The sequence below is a fragment of the Ranitomeya imitator genome, chromosome 5, assembly GCF_032444005.1.
Source record: "Ranitomeya imitator isolate aRanImi1 chromosome 5, aRanImi1.pri, whole genome shotgun sequence".
Lineage (NCBI taxonomy): Eukaryota > Metazoa > Chordata > Amphibia > Anura > Dendrobatidae > Ranitomeya > Ranitomeya imitator.
The window spans coordinates 169,613,637-169,628,808 of NC_091286.1; positions in this window are offsets into that span (position 1 = coordinate 169,613,637).

Genomic DNA, 15,172 nt, shown 5'->3' on the forward strand with positions numbered 1-15,172 from the left:
ATGTGAAAATTCCTACATTTTTGACAAATTTCCGATTATTTCACAAATAAACGCAGGTCATATCAAAGAAGTTTTACCGCTATCATGAAGTACAATATATCACATAAAACAATCTCAGAATCAGTGAAATTCATTGAAGCAATCCAGAGTTATGACCTCATAAACTGACAGAGGTCAGAACTGAAAAAACTGTCCTGGTCAGGAAGGTGAAAATAGGCTTGAGGGTGAAGGGGTTAAGAAACAGTCGCAATATGCGTATTGGTTACAGGAGAATTGATTCCAGGTCTGGAGACTACAATACACCATGAATTTACCAAACCAAAAGTTATGTTACACCCAAATTGATCATTGGCTTTACATCTCCTACAGTGCCACTCGGTCTCTAGGAGGTTAGTTTCTGCAACAGACTGAGCTGCCAAAGAGATTTTTATGTGGTTTCACCAGCATATAGTACTTGCCTTGCATCTCTGTAGATCTTTGAGGATTCTACACTACTACCTTTCATGAATGTCTCTTTAAGCACCCATGACTGTGTATGCATTTTTATGGAACACTCTGCCCTATGTAAACTAAATCCCATACTCTGGAGTGGTTTACACAGTCCAAACTGACTCAGTAATGGCTCCCTAACTTAAACAACTTACTGTTTTTTTCTTGATGGCAAAGCTCAGGCCTTGTTGCGCCATACCCCTCCTACATTTTTTATTTCTGGTCTATTTATCCCTCACCAGTAGTGTTGAGCATTCCGATACTGCAAGTATCGGGTATCGGGCGATATTTGCGGTATCGGAATTCCGATACCGAATTCCGATACTTCCCGCGTATCGGATACCGGAATCGGAAGTTCCCAGAATTCAAACTGAACGCAGCAGCCAATGAGGAATGAATGGAAGTGTGGGCACATCCTGTTTAGCATGGTGGGCATGTAAGTACTGGCAAGGCTGTGATTGGCTGCTGAAATGATGTCACTCTGCACTATAAAAAACGCTGCCGCCATTTTGCGCTCACTCTGCTGTGATTTCAGTTAGGGACAGGACGCTGTGTTCTAACTGAGGGCCAGTTGAGATAGCTAATTGCTTTATTTTCCTTTCCCAAGGCTAATTTAGCAAAACGCTGTGTGTTCTTCACTGTTCACCTTGCTCTTGCCTTGCAGCGCTGTTTTAACAGCGTTCTGCAAGGTCTCTGTGTGTGTGTGTGTGTGCAGCTCACTCTGTAGTCTGTGTGCAGCCATATACCCGGTTGTATTCAGCTCAGGGGGGTTCACACTGCCTCACACAGTTGTCCTTTTTTGCTCATAGTGCAGCCTGCTGCACATTTTTTCTCAAATTTCCTATTAGTGTCTTTCCACCCGTCTCCAGCTAAATTGTGGAAAAACACTACATAGGATAACCTAGAGGGGGGTTTTTGGGCCTTGCAGCGCCGTTTACGGCTGTCTGCACGGTCTCTGTGTGAGCGCAGCTCGCCCTGTAGTCTGTGTGCAGCCATAGCCGGTTGGATTCAGCTCAGGGTGCGTTACTGCCTCATACCTTGAAAAAAAATTTCCTTTTTTTCAAATAGTGCAGCCTGTTTAAAATTTTAAAAAAAATTCCTATTAGTGTCTTTCCACCCGTCTACAGCTAAATAGTGGAAAAACACTACATAGGAAAACCTAGAGGAGGGTTTTTGGGCCTTGCAGCGCCGTTTACTGCTGTCTGCACGGTCCCCGTGTGAGTTAAACTTGCTCTGTAGTCCGATCTGCAGAAAAAAAAAAAGGAAAGTTCACCAAACACAACTTAACACTTGTTTAGGCCACATTTGAAAAATAATAAAGTTTAGTCCACACTTTACAACATTAGTGTTTCTTACACCTGTTAGGAGGAGCATTTCAGGAATAAGCACACTAAGGCCTTAGTACTTTTCTGCTTATCTTTATCTGTCAACCAAGATGAAGAGGGCAGGGAGTAAGGCACGTGGGCGTGGGCGCGGAGCAGGGAGAGGAGCAGGGAGAGGACGTGGTGATTCTGTGCCTGCTGCGGGCACCGGTGACTCGTCGTCACTCAGTTTCAGCAGGGAACAGTCCTTCATGCGCAGCTTTGTCGGAGAGCGCCGTGCACCGCTGCTGCGTGAAGACCAAATTGAAGCCGTTGTCGGGTGGATGGCAGCTAACGCCTCGGCATCGACTTCAGTTAGTGCCACATCCTCTCAGGCACAGAGCACTGGAGAGCAGCCATCTGTCTCTTCACCACCTGCCAAATTGGCCAGGCAGTCAGAGAGCCCAGGACAAGAGCCGTCTCTACTTCTGTTCTCTGAATCTCTTGGCTTGGAAACAGGGGGCCAGCCAAGCAGCATTGGAGAAATGGAAGAAGAGGCAGTGTGCAGTGATGCCCAACAGCTTTGTCTCTCTGACTCTGAAGAGGCGGGTGGGCCAGTGCCTCCGGTGACCACAGCGCAGTACACATCTGATGATGAAACTCAGGTGCCGCTTTCTGGTGCGTACTGTGCTGCCGAGACTACCCAGGAGGAGCAGTTGGTGGCAGAGGGTAGTGGAGATGATGAGGTCGTTGACCCATCGTGGCGTGAGGAACAGGAAGGTGGTGGGAGCAGCTCTGAGGAAGAGATTCCCCTTACGGGCCAAAGAGGGAGAGGGAGGGGGAAGACTGCGGAGCCTGTAGCCTCCACTTTGGCACCCGTTAGGAGCCTGTCTCTTTCCAAAGCCAAAAAGGGCGCTCCCAAGACTTGCAGTGCCTGGTCCTTTTTTGACACAGTTGCAGATGACATTTGTTTTGTCAAATGCAAGCTGTGTCATCAGAAAGTAAAAAGAGGGAAAAATGTCAGCAACCCCAATACCACAAATATGTGGAAACATGTGCGGACCAGGCACGCGGTGGAGTTACAGAAACACACTGAAGATGTAGGCCAACCAACAGCGGCAGCTACCACCTCTTCAGCTCGTGTTGCCTCTTCCTCCAGCTCACGCACAGCTGGTTTGGCTTCCTCCCAGGATCGCCATGGAAGAACCTCTGGCACTGTTGTCCAGAGACCTTGTGTAATTCCACCCACAGCACCACCTTCCCAGTCATCCTCACACTCCCAGTCTACTCTACAGCCATCGGTAGTACAGGCATGGGAGAAAAGGCGGGCATTCTCGGCCAACCACCCCCGAGCACAGGCTCTGAATGCAGGCATTGCCAAACTTCTGTCACTGGAAATGCTCTCATTCAGGCTGGTGGAGACTGACAGCTTCCGTGACTTGATGGCATTGGCAGTCCCACAGTACAAGGTGCCCAGCCACTTTTACTTCAGCAGGCAAGCTGTCCCTGCCCTGCACAGGCATGTTGAGGGAAACATAAAACATGCGCTACTGAACGCCGTCAGTAGCAAGGTCCACCTCACCACCGATGCGTGGACCAGTCAGCATGGACAGGGGCGATACGTTTCCCTCACTGCCCATTGGGTTAATGTTGTTGAGCCAGGTACAGATCGTGCGAGTGGCGCAGGACGTGTCCTGCCCACTCCAAGGATTGCAGGAATCCAGTCTGTACGCATTGACTCCTCCTCTTACACAAGTTCCTCAGAATCATCTCTGCAGGATCCGTCACAGTCCACCTCCACATGGACCCGTGAACGTTTACCTATGACCGACATGAGCACAGCCGTGGCCAAACGTCAGCAGGCCGTCTTGAAACTAGTTTCATTGGGGAATCGAAGCCACACAGCGCAGGAGCTCTGGAATGCCATCAAGCAGGAGAGCGATGTGTGGTTACTGCCAGCGAATCTCCAGCCAGGCATGGTAGTGTGTGACAATGGCCGAAATCTGGTGGCAGCTTTGGCCCTTGGCAACCTCACTCACATCCCATGTCTGGCACATGTGCTCAATTTGGTTGTGCAGAGTTTTCTGAGGGACTATCCGGATCTTGATGCCCTGCTGCACAAGGTCCGCCTAGAGTGTGCTCACTTGCGGCGTTCCAGCTTGGCAAGATCCCGCATTGCTGCTCTGCAGCGCCGATTCCGCCTTCCGGAACACCGCATCATATGTGACCTACCTACCCGGTGGAATTCCACGTTACATATGTTGGAGCGGTTGTGTGAGCAGCAGCAAGCAGTTATGGAGTACCAGCTGCATCAGGCGCAAAGAAGTCGCAGTCAGCGCCGATCAGACTTCACAACCACAGAGTGGGCCACTATGAAGGACGTCTGCCAGGTTTTGCGTCCTTTTGATTATTCCACGCGGATGGCAAGTGCAGATGATGTACTAGTCAGCATGACTGTCCCCCTTATCTGCCTGCTTCAGCAAACTTTGCAAGGGTTAAGGGATGATGTTGTGGAAGAGGTGGAGGATGAGGAGTCACCTTTTCCATCAGCTTCTGGAGAGTCAGCGCCACGTGGTTCCTCACAAAGGGTACGCAGGGGCCACTTTGTGAGGAGGATGAGGAGGAGTCAATGGAGGAGGAAGAGCTCCGTCCAGAGGAGGGAGCGACACAATTGTCTAGTGGTCAGTGTGTACAGCGAGGGTGGGGTGATGACGAGCAGGCAGAGATCATGTCTCAAGCAGGGGACAGAGTTTCTGGGCCAGTTGGCAGTCTGCAGCACATGGTGGAATTCATGCTGCAGTGCCTGAGAAACGACCGCCGCATCGACCACATTCTCAACATGCCTGATTATTGGGTGTTCACCCTCCTCGATCCTCGCTACCGGGACAACGTCCAAAACCTCATCCCAGCGTTGACCCGGGAGCGTAAATTGCGGGAGTACCACGACACACTGGTGAATTCCATCATCTTCTCCAGTCCAACTGAGAGGAGTGCTGCTAGTGCTTTACAAAGCAGCTCAGTGCGTCGAGGCAGTGGGGGAGGCTCTGCCCAAAGAGGGAGCAGAAGCAGTGCCTCTGCCCAAGGCAAGCCCAGTATGGCACAACTCTGGCACACTTTTGTGTGCCCGCCCCAAATGTCTACACCATCACCGGCGGCTCCAGTCAGCAGGAGGCAACGTTTCCGTCAGATGGTGACAGACTACATGGCTTGCCCTCTTACTATACTCCCAGACGGCTCTTCCCCGTTCAAGTTTTGGGTCTCTAAGCTGGATACATGGCCAGAGCTAAGCCAGTATGCATTGGAGGTGCTGGCTTGCCCTGCGGCTAGTGTCTTATCGGAACGTGTCTTTAGTGCCGCAGGTGGTGTACTAACAGACCGTCGCATGCAACTATCCTCCGATAACGTTGACCGGCTTACTTTCCTGAAAATGAACCAGGCCTGGATCTCGCAGGAATTTGCCACTCCTCTGCCTGATTAAGTAATTGGGTGTCATCCAGGTCTCCTGATGTGTTCGTCTTTCTACCACCTGAACTGCTATTCCTGGGCTCCAACACCGCCAGTTGCGGCTCAGAAGTGCAGGCTGCACAGTAAAAACATACGACCCAGTGTTATTGGGTTTCAGTAACGTCTGCTGATCCCCAGCTGTGTAGCCGGCAATGTGTCCTGCGACCGCCACGCTGGCACAACAACCTAAATGTAAGGGAACCTGTCCCCCCCCCCCCCTGGCGTTTGTTACTGAAAGAGCCATCTTGTGCAGCAGTAATGCTGCACAAGGAAAAGGTAGCTCTTTTATTTTAGCTCCTTGCACACGCAGAACTTAACACTTATAAAATGTGTTCACTGATACCGTTATACCGTCCCGGAGCTGGGACTTTCCTTCGTAATGTGATGCAGCACAGCCGTCATTCCTACCCCCTTGGTGCCATGCGCTGCCTCCTCAACGTTGTTTTAAGCTGTCACGGAGCCTGCGCTGTTCTGTTATCCCTTGGCCATGCCCTATTTGCGCTGCCTGTCTTCTGACATAATTTGGTGTCAGGCTGGCTGCGCCTGTGCGGCCGCGCTGCCCTAGATCCCGCCTCGCAGTGTCTTCTGATTGAATCACACTGCGGGCCTTGGATCCATGGGCATGCGCAGTGCATATCTTCCCCTCGGGCTCTCGCTCATCTCCCTCCGCCTTCTTTAGACTGTGCGCCGTCAGCTGATCCCTAATAGCATGCCACGGCCGTGATACCGCACAGTCTGAAGAAGAGGGAAGGAGGGGAGTGAGAGTCGAGGATATGCACTGTGCATGCCCATGGATCCAAGGCCCGCAGTGGGATTACGTTAGACGACACTGCGAGGTGGGATCTGGAGCAGCGTGGACGCACAGGCACTGACAGCCTGACACCAAATTATGTCAGAAGACAGGCAGCGCTAATTGGGCATGGCCAAGGGATAACAAAACAGCGCAGGCTCGGTGACAGCTTAAAACAACGCTGAGGAGGCCGGGCACGGCACTAAGGGGATAGGAATGACAGCTGTGCTGTGTCCCATTACGAAGGAAATTCGCAACTCCGTGACGGTTTTACGGTATAAGGGGACACATTTTTAGTGTTTACTTCTGTGTTTGCAAGGAGCATAATTAAAAGAGCAACCTTTTCCTTTTGCATCCTTAGTGCTTCACAAGATGGCTCTTTCAGCTACAAACGTCTTGGGGGGGGGTTAAAGGTTCCCTTTCAACTTGCTCCAATCAGGCTTCGGCCTACACTCTGTTCCTCTGCTCCTCCTGCTGTCCCTGGGCTCTAACACCGCCATTTGGTGCCTGGAAGTGCTGTCTGCACAGTCAACAGTCGCTCCTCTGTTATTGGGGTTCAGTAACGTCAGCTGATCCCCAGCTGTGTGTGCGGCAATACCTCCAATCTGCTCCTCCTGCTGTCCCTGGGCTCTAACTCCGCCAGTTGGTGCCTGGAAGTGCTGTCTGCACAGTCAACAGTCGCTCCTCTGTTATTGGGGTTCAGTAACGTCAGCTGATCCCCAGCTGTGTATCCGGCAACGTGTCATGCGACCGCCACGCTGGCACAACTAAAATGTAAGGGGACCTGTCCCCCCCCCCAAGGCGTTTGTTACTGAAAGAGCCACCTTGTGCAGCACTAATACTGCACAAGGAAAAGGTCGCTCTTGAAATTATGCTCCTTGCAAACGCTGAACTACACACTCATGTAATGTGTCCCCTCACACCGTCAAACTGTCCCTGAGGTGGGACTTTCCTTTGTAATGTGACGCAGCACAGCCGTCATTGCTACCCCCTTGGCACCGTGCGCTGCCTCCTTAGCATTGTTTGATTCCGTCCTGGACCCTGCGCTGTTATGTTATCCCTTGGCCATGCACAGTTTGCGCTGCCCGTCCTCTGACATCATTTGTTGTCGTCCTGGCTGCGCCTGTGCGTCCACGCTGCCCGAAATCCCACCTCGCAGTGTCGTCTAATGTGATCCCACAGTGGGCCTGGTATCCATGGCCATGCGCAGTGCATATACTAGCCTCTCACTCCCCTTCTTCACGCTTCTTCAGACTAGGCGGCGTCAGCTGATCCCTAATAGCATGCCACGGCCGTGACGCCGCACAGTCTGAAGAAGCAGGAAGGAGGTGAGTGAGAGGCGATGATATGCACTGCGCATGCCCATGGATCCCTGGCCTGCAGTGGGATTACATTAGATGACACTGCGAGGTTGGATCTCGGGCAGCTTGGACGCACAGGCACTGCCAGCCTGACACCTAAATGATGTCAGAAGACGGGCACCGCTAACTGTGCATGGCCAAGGGATAACATTACAGCGCGGGCTCCGTGACAGAACCAAACAACGTTGAGGAGGTGGCGCACGGCACCAAGGGGGTTGGAATGACGTCTGTGCTGTGTCACATTACAAAGGAAAGTCCCACTTCCGGGACGGTTTGACGGTGTGAGGGGACACATTATATGAGTGTGTACTTCAGCGTTTGCAAGGAGCATAATTTTCGGAGCCACCATTTTCCATGTGCAGTATTACTGCTGTACAAGATGGCTCTTTCAGCAACAAATGCCTGGGGGGGGGGTTAAAGGTTCCCTTTCAAGTTGCTCCACTGCAGGCTTCGGCCTACACTCTGCTCCTCTTTGATTCCCTGGGTTTCAACACTGTCAGTTGCCACCTGGAAGTGTTGTCTACACAGAAAAAACACTAGCTGATGTGTCAGTGGGGTTCAGCACCGCCAGCTGTTCCCCTGCTGTGTAGTCGGCAACGTGTCTAGCACAAGCCACGCTGACACAACAGAACAAAAGCTGCCACCAGTGCAGGCTTCGGCCTACACTCTGCTCCTCTCCTCCTCCTGCTGCCCCTGGGCTCAAACACCGCTAGTTTTTGCCCGGAAGTGCTAGCTGCACAGAGAAAAACACCAGCCAATGTGTTAGTGGGGTTCAGCACCGCCAGCTGTTCCCCTGCTGTGTAGCCGGCAACGTGACCTGCAAACGCCACGCAGGCACATGAACTGAAATTAAAGGGACCCTGCCACCCACCCCAAGGTGTTTCTATGTATAACAGCTACCTTGTACAGCAGTAATGCTGTATTTGTACAAGGTGGCTGACTTTTTCTCATTGCCAACGTGGAACTTAACACGTACAAAATGTGTCTCATTGAGACCATTCCACTGTCCCTGAGGTGTGACTTTCCTTTCTAATGGTACGCAGCACCACCCTTGGTAGCGCTGCCCGTCTTCTAACATCATTGGTTGGCTGCCTGTGCCTGTGCGTCCGCCCTGCCCGACACAACCCCCCTCGTTGTCTCATATATTTTGGCTGCGAGGGTGTGATTGATGGGCATGTGCAGTGCATATGTTCGCCTGTCTTAACTCATCTCCTTCCGCCTTCTTCAGACTGTGCGGCCTCATGGCCGTGGTAGGCGATAAGGGATCAGCTGAGGCCGCCCAGTCTGAAGCAGGTGTAAGGACATGTGTGAGTGGCAAACATATTTACTGCACAAGGGCACGAATCCCAGCCACGCAGTGTGGTTTTTTGAAAACACATTGCGGGTCTGGGATTCATGGCCATTGCTAACCGCACCGGCCAACATGAAATGAGGTGAGAAGACAGGCAGCGCTCACAGCGCATGGCCAAGGGATCACAATAGCGCAGACTCCTGTACAACAAATAACAACGCTCAGGAGGCTGCGCCCAGCACCAAGGCGTTATTTATGTGCACCTGTGCTGCGTCTCCTTAAAAAGACAAGTCACGCCTCCAATACAGTTCTACTGTTCAATGGGCTAAATTGTATACGTCTTTCATTCTGCGTGTGCAATGAGCAAAACTTAAAGAGCAACCTTTAAATTGTGTAGTTTTACTGCTGCACAAGGTGTGGCTCTTCAACATTGTAACACCTGAGGGTGGGTAAAAAAGGTTACCTTTGAAATTGGTTCAATTAGGCTTCGGCCTACACTCTGCTCCTCCTGCAGATCCTGGGCTCTAACTACGCCAGTTGGGGCCCGGAAGTGCTGGCTGCACAGAGAAAAACACCCACCATTGTGTCAGTGGGGTTCAGCACCGCCAGCTGTTCCCCTGCTGTGTAGCCGGCATCGTGTCCAGCACAAGCCATGCTGGCACAACAGACCAAAAGCTGCCACCAGTGCAGGCTTCGGCCTACACTCTGCTCCTCTCCTCCTCCTGCTGACCCTGGGCTATAACACCGCCAGTTGTAGCCTGGAAGTGCTAGCTGCACAGAGAAAAACACCCGCCAATGTGTTAGTGGGGTTCAGCACCGCCAGCTGTTCCCCTGCTGTGTATCCGGCAACGTGACCTGCAAATGCCACGCAGGCACATGAACTGAAATTAAAGGGAACCTGGCCCCACCCCCCCAGGTGTTTCTATGTATAACAGCCACCTTGTACAGCAGTACTGCTGCATTTGTACAAGGTGGCTGATTTTTTCTCCTTGCCCACGTTGAATTAAACACGTAAAATATGTGTCTCATTACAGACCATTACAATGTCCCTGAGGTGTGACTTTCCTTTTTAATGACACGCACCACCCCCCTTGGTAGCGCTGCCCGTCTTCTGACATCATTGGTTGGCTGCCTGTGCCTGTGCGTCCGCCCTGCCCGACACAACCCCCTCGTTGTCTCATATATTTTGGCTGCGAGGGTGTGATTGTTGGGCATGTGCAGTGCATATGTTCGCCTGTCTTAACTCATCTCCTTCTGCCTTCTTCAGACTGTGCGGCCTCATGGCCGTGGTAGGCGATAAGGGATCAGCTGAGGCCACCCAGTCTGAAGCAGGTGTAAGGACATGTGTGAGCGGCAAACAAATTAACTGCACAAGGCCACGAATCCCAGCCACGCAGTGTGATTTTTTGAAAACACACTGCGGGCCTGGGATTCATATCCATTGCTAACCGCACCGGCCAACATGAAATGAGGTGAGAAGACAGGCAGCGCTCACAGCGCATGGCCAAGGGATCACAATAGCGCAGACTCCTGTACAGCAAATAACAACGCTCAGGAATCTGCGCCCAGCACCTAGTTGTAAATTTTGACACCTGTGCTGCGTCTCCTTAAAAAGACAAGTCAAGCCTCCACTACTGTTTGACAGTATAATGGGCTAAATAGTGTACGTGTTTTATTCAGCGTGTGCAATGAGCAAAATTAAGAGAGCAACCTTTGACTTGTGCAGCATTAATGCTGCACAAGGTGTGGCTCTTGTACCTTGCAACACCTGAGGGGGGTTAAAGGTTACCATTGAAATTGGTTCAACTAGGCTTCGGCCTACACTCTGCTCCTCTCCTCCTCCTGCTGCCCCTGGGCTCAAACACCGCTAGTTTTTGCCCGGAAATGCGCGCTGCACAGAGAAAAACACCCGCCAATGTGTTAGTGGGGTTCAGCACCGCCAGCTGTTCCCCTGCTGTGTAGCCGGCATCGTGTCCAGCACAAGCCACGCTGGCACAACCGACCAAAAGCTGCCACCAGTGCAGGCTTCGGCCTACACTCTGCTCCTCTCCTCCTCCTGCTGCCCCTGGGCTCAAACACCGCTAGTTTTTGCCCGGAAGTGCTAGCTGCACAGAGAAAAACAACAGCCAATGTGTTAGTGGGGTTCAGCACCGCCAGCTGTTCCCCTGCTGTGTAGCCGGCAACGTGTCCTGCAAACGCCACGCAGGCCCATGAACTGAAATTGAAGGGAGCCTGCCCCCCACCCCCAGGTGTTTCTATGTATAACAGCCACCTTGTACAGCAGTACTGCTGCATTTGTACAAGGTGGCTGACTTTTTCTCCTTGCCCACGTGGAACTCAACACGTACAAAATGTGTCTCATTAGAGACCATTACAATGTCCCTGAGGTGTGACTTTCCTTTTTAATGACACGCAGCCCCCCATTGTTAGCGCTGCCCGTCTTCTGACACCATTGGTTGGCTGGCTGTGCCTGTGCGTCCGCCCTGCCCGACACAATGCCCCTCGTTGTCTCATATATTTTGACTGCGAGGGTGTGATTGATGGGCATGAGTAGTGCATATGTTCGCCTGTCTTCACTCCCCTCCTTCCGCCTTCTTCAGACTGTGCGGCCTCATGGCCGTGGCAGGCGATAAGGGATCAGCTGAGGCCGCCCAGTCTGAAGCAGGTGTAAGGACATGTGTGAGCGGCGAACATATTTACTGCACAAGGCCACGAATCCCAGCACCGCAGTGTGACTTTATGAAAAGGCACTGTGGGTCTGGGATTTATGGCCATCGTTAACCGCACCGGCCAACATGAAATGAGGTCATAAGACGGCCTGCACTAACAGGGTATTGCCAAGGGATAACACAAGAGCGCAGTCTCCTGTACTGCAAATAACAACGGTAAGGAATTTGCGCCCAGCACCTAGGTGTAAATTTTGACACCTGTGCTGCGTCTTCTTCAAAAGAAAAGTCACGCCTCCACTACTGTTTGACAGTATAATGGGCTAAATAGTGTACGTGTTTTATTCAGCGTGTGCAAGGAGCAAAATTAAGAGAGCAACCTTTGACTTGTGCAGCATTAATGCTGCACAAGGTGTGGCTCTTGTACCTTGCAACACCTGAGGGGGGGTTAAAGGTTACCTTTGAAATTGGTTCAACTAGGCTTCGGCCTACACTCTGCTCCTCTCCTCCTGCTGCTGCCCCTGGGCTCAAACACCGCTAGTTTTGGCCCGGAAGTGCTAGCTGCACAGAGAAAAACACCAGCCAATGTGTTAGTGGGGTTCAGCAACGCCAGCTGTTCCCCTGCTGTGTAGCCGGCAACGTGACCTGCAAACGCCACGCAGGCACATTAACTGAAATTGAAGGAAGCCTGCCCCCCACCCCCATGTGTTTCTATGTATAACAGCCACCTTGTACAGCAGTACTGCTGCATTTGTACAAGGTGGCTGACTTTTTCTACTTGCCCACGTGGAACTCAACACGTACAAAATGTGTCTCATTGAGACCATTCCACTGTCCCTGAGGTGTGACTTTCCTTTCTAATGATACGCAGCACCACCCTTGGTAGCGCTTCCCGTCTTTTGACATCATTGGTTAGCTCGGTTTCTTATTTATTTTGTCAGCGAGGGTGTGGTTTATGGGCACGAGCAGTGCATATGTTCGCCTGTCGTCACTCATCTCCTTCCGCATTCTTTAGACTGTGCAGCCTCATGGCCGCGGCATGCGAGAAGGGATCAGCAGAGGCCGCCCAGTCTGAAGCAGGTGTAAGGACGTGTGTGAGCGGCCAAAATATTTACTGCTCAAGGCCACGAATCCCAGCACCGCAATGTGACTTTAAGAAAAGGCACTGTGGGTCTGGGATTTATGGCCATCGTTAACCGCATCGGCCAACATGAAATGAGGTCATAAGACGGGCAGCGCTAACAGGGCATTGCCAAGGGATAACACAAGAGCGCAGACTCCTGTACAGCAAATAACAACGCTCAGGAAGCTGCGCCAAGCACCAAGGCGTTATTTGGGACACCTGTGCTGCGTCTCCTTAAAAAGCCAAGTCACGCATCCACTACAGTTTGACTGTAGAATGGGCTAAATTGTGTACGTCTTTCATTCAGCGTGTGCAAGTAGACAAATTAATAGAGCAACCTTTCACTTGTGCAGCATTAATACTGCACAAGGTGTGTCTCTTGTACTTTGTAACACCTGAGGGGGGGTTAAAGGTTTCCTTTGAAATTGGTTCAACTAGGCTTCGGCCTACACTCTGCTCCTCTCCTCCTCCTCCTGCTTCACCACGGGCTCTAACATCGCTAGTTTTTGCCCGCAAGTGCTAGCTGCAGAGAGAAAAACACCCGCCATTGTGTTAGTGGGGTTCAGCAACGCCAGCTGTTCCCCCACTGTGTAGCCGGCAAAGTGTCCTGCAAACGCAACGCAGACACAAAGCTGCCTCCAGTGAAGGCTTCGGCCTACACTCTGCTCCCCCTGCTTACCCTTTGCTCCAGCACCGCTAGTTGGGGCTCTAGGAAGACAATCTTTAATAGGCAACGCATCTGGGTTCCAGCACCGCCAGCTGGTTCTCGGCAGTGTTTTTGTCACGGGTACTCCCTCGTGCCCAGCCTGGTTCCAGCACCGTCAGCTGTTTCCGGGTTGTGTCAAACTCGCTGAGACGCCTATGCTTGCCCGGTCGTGTTGCGGTCGGGTTAGCCAACTCCAGGGTGCCTCCAGTTTAGGAGCTTCCTATGTGGGCTGCATGAATTGGTAGTCAAGGCTGGTTCTGTAGTGCCAGTAGGCCCAGCTCCCCCTGTAGGACTGTTGGGGTTCGGTAACTGCGGCTGCCTCGCGGCCTAGCTGTTCTCTCCTCTCCTGTGGGCCTTCGGGTCCACCACCTGGTTCCAGCACCGTCAGCTGGTTCTGGGCCGAGCCTTTGGCTTAGGTGCCTCCTCCTGGGTATCCGAGTTCCGCCAACACTTGGCGGTCCTCGGTAGTGCTTTTAAGCGCGGGCACCTACAGCTTAGTAACCGGGTTCCAGCACCGTCAGCTGGTCCTCGGTCGTGCCATTGGCTCTTGCACACTGGGGCAACGCATCCGGGTTCCAGCACCGCCAGCTGGTTCTCGGCAGTGTTTTTGTCACAGGTACTCCCTCGTGCCAAACCTGGTTTCAGCACCGTCAGCTGTTTCCGGGTTGTGTCAAACTCGCTGAGACGCCTATGCTTGCCCCGTCGTGTTGCGGTCGGGTTAGCCAACTCCAGGGTGCCTCCAGTTTAGGAGCTTCCTATGTGGGCTGCATGAATTGGTAGTCAAGGCTGGTTCTGTAGTGCCAGTAGGCCCAGCTCCCCCTGTAGGACTGTTGGGGTTCGGTAACTGCGGCTGCCTCGCGGCCTAGCTGTTCTCTCCTCTCCTGTGGGCCATCGGGTCCACCACCTGGTTCCAGCACCGTCAGCTGGTTCTGGGCCGAGCCTTTGGCTTAGGTGCCTCCTCCTGGGTATCCGAGTTCCGCCAACGCCTGGCGGTCCTCGGTAGTGCTTTTAAGCGCGGGCACCTACAGCTTAGTAACCGGGTTCCAGCACCGTCAGCTGGTCCTCGGTCGTGCCATTGGCTCTTGCACACTGGGGCAACGCATCCGGGTTCCAGCACCGCCAGCTGGTTCTCGGCAGTGTTTTTGTCACAGGTACTCCCTCGTGCCAAACCTGGTTTCAGCACCGTCAGCTGTTTCCGGGTTGTGTCAAACTCGCTGAGACGCCTATGCTTGCCCCGTCGTGTTGCGGTCGGGTTAGCCAACTCCAGGGTGCCTCCAGTTTAGGAGCTTCCTATATGGGCTGCATGAATTGGTAGTCAAGGCTGGTTCTGTAGTGCCAGTAGGCCCAGCTCCCCCTGTAGGACTGTTGGGGTTCGGTAACTGCGGCTGCCTCGCGGCCTAGCTGTTCTCTCCTCTCCTGTGGGCCTTCGGGTCCACCACCTGGTTCCAGCACCGTCAGCTGGTTCCGGGCCGAGCCTTTGGCTTAGGTGCCTCCTCCTGGGTATCCGAGTTCCGCCAACGCCTGGCGGTCCTCGGTAGTGCTTTTAAGCGCGGGCACCTACAGCTTAGTAACCGGGTTCCAGCACCGTCAGCTGGTCCTCGGTCGTGCCATTGGCTCTTGCACACTGGGGCAACGCATCCGGGTTCCAGCACCGCCAGCTGGTTCTCGGCAGTGTTTTTGTCACAGGTACTCCCTCATGCCAAACCTGGTTTCAGCACCGTCAGCTGTTTCCGGGTTGTGTCAAACTCGCTGAGACGCCTATGCTTGCCCCGTCGTGTTGCGGTCGGGTTAGCCAACTCCAGGGTGCCTCCAGTTTAGGAGCTTCCTATGTGGGCTTCATGAATTGGTAGTCAAGGCTGGTTCTGTAGTGCCAGTAGGCCCAGCTCCCCCTGTAGGACTGTTGGGGTTCGGTAACTGCGGCTGCCTCGCGGCCTAGCTGTT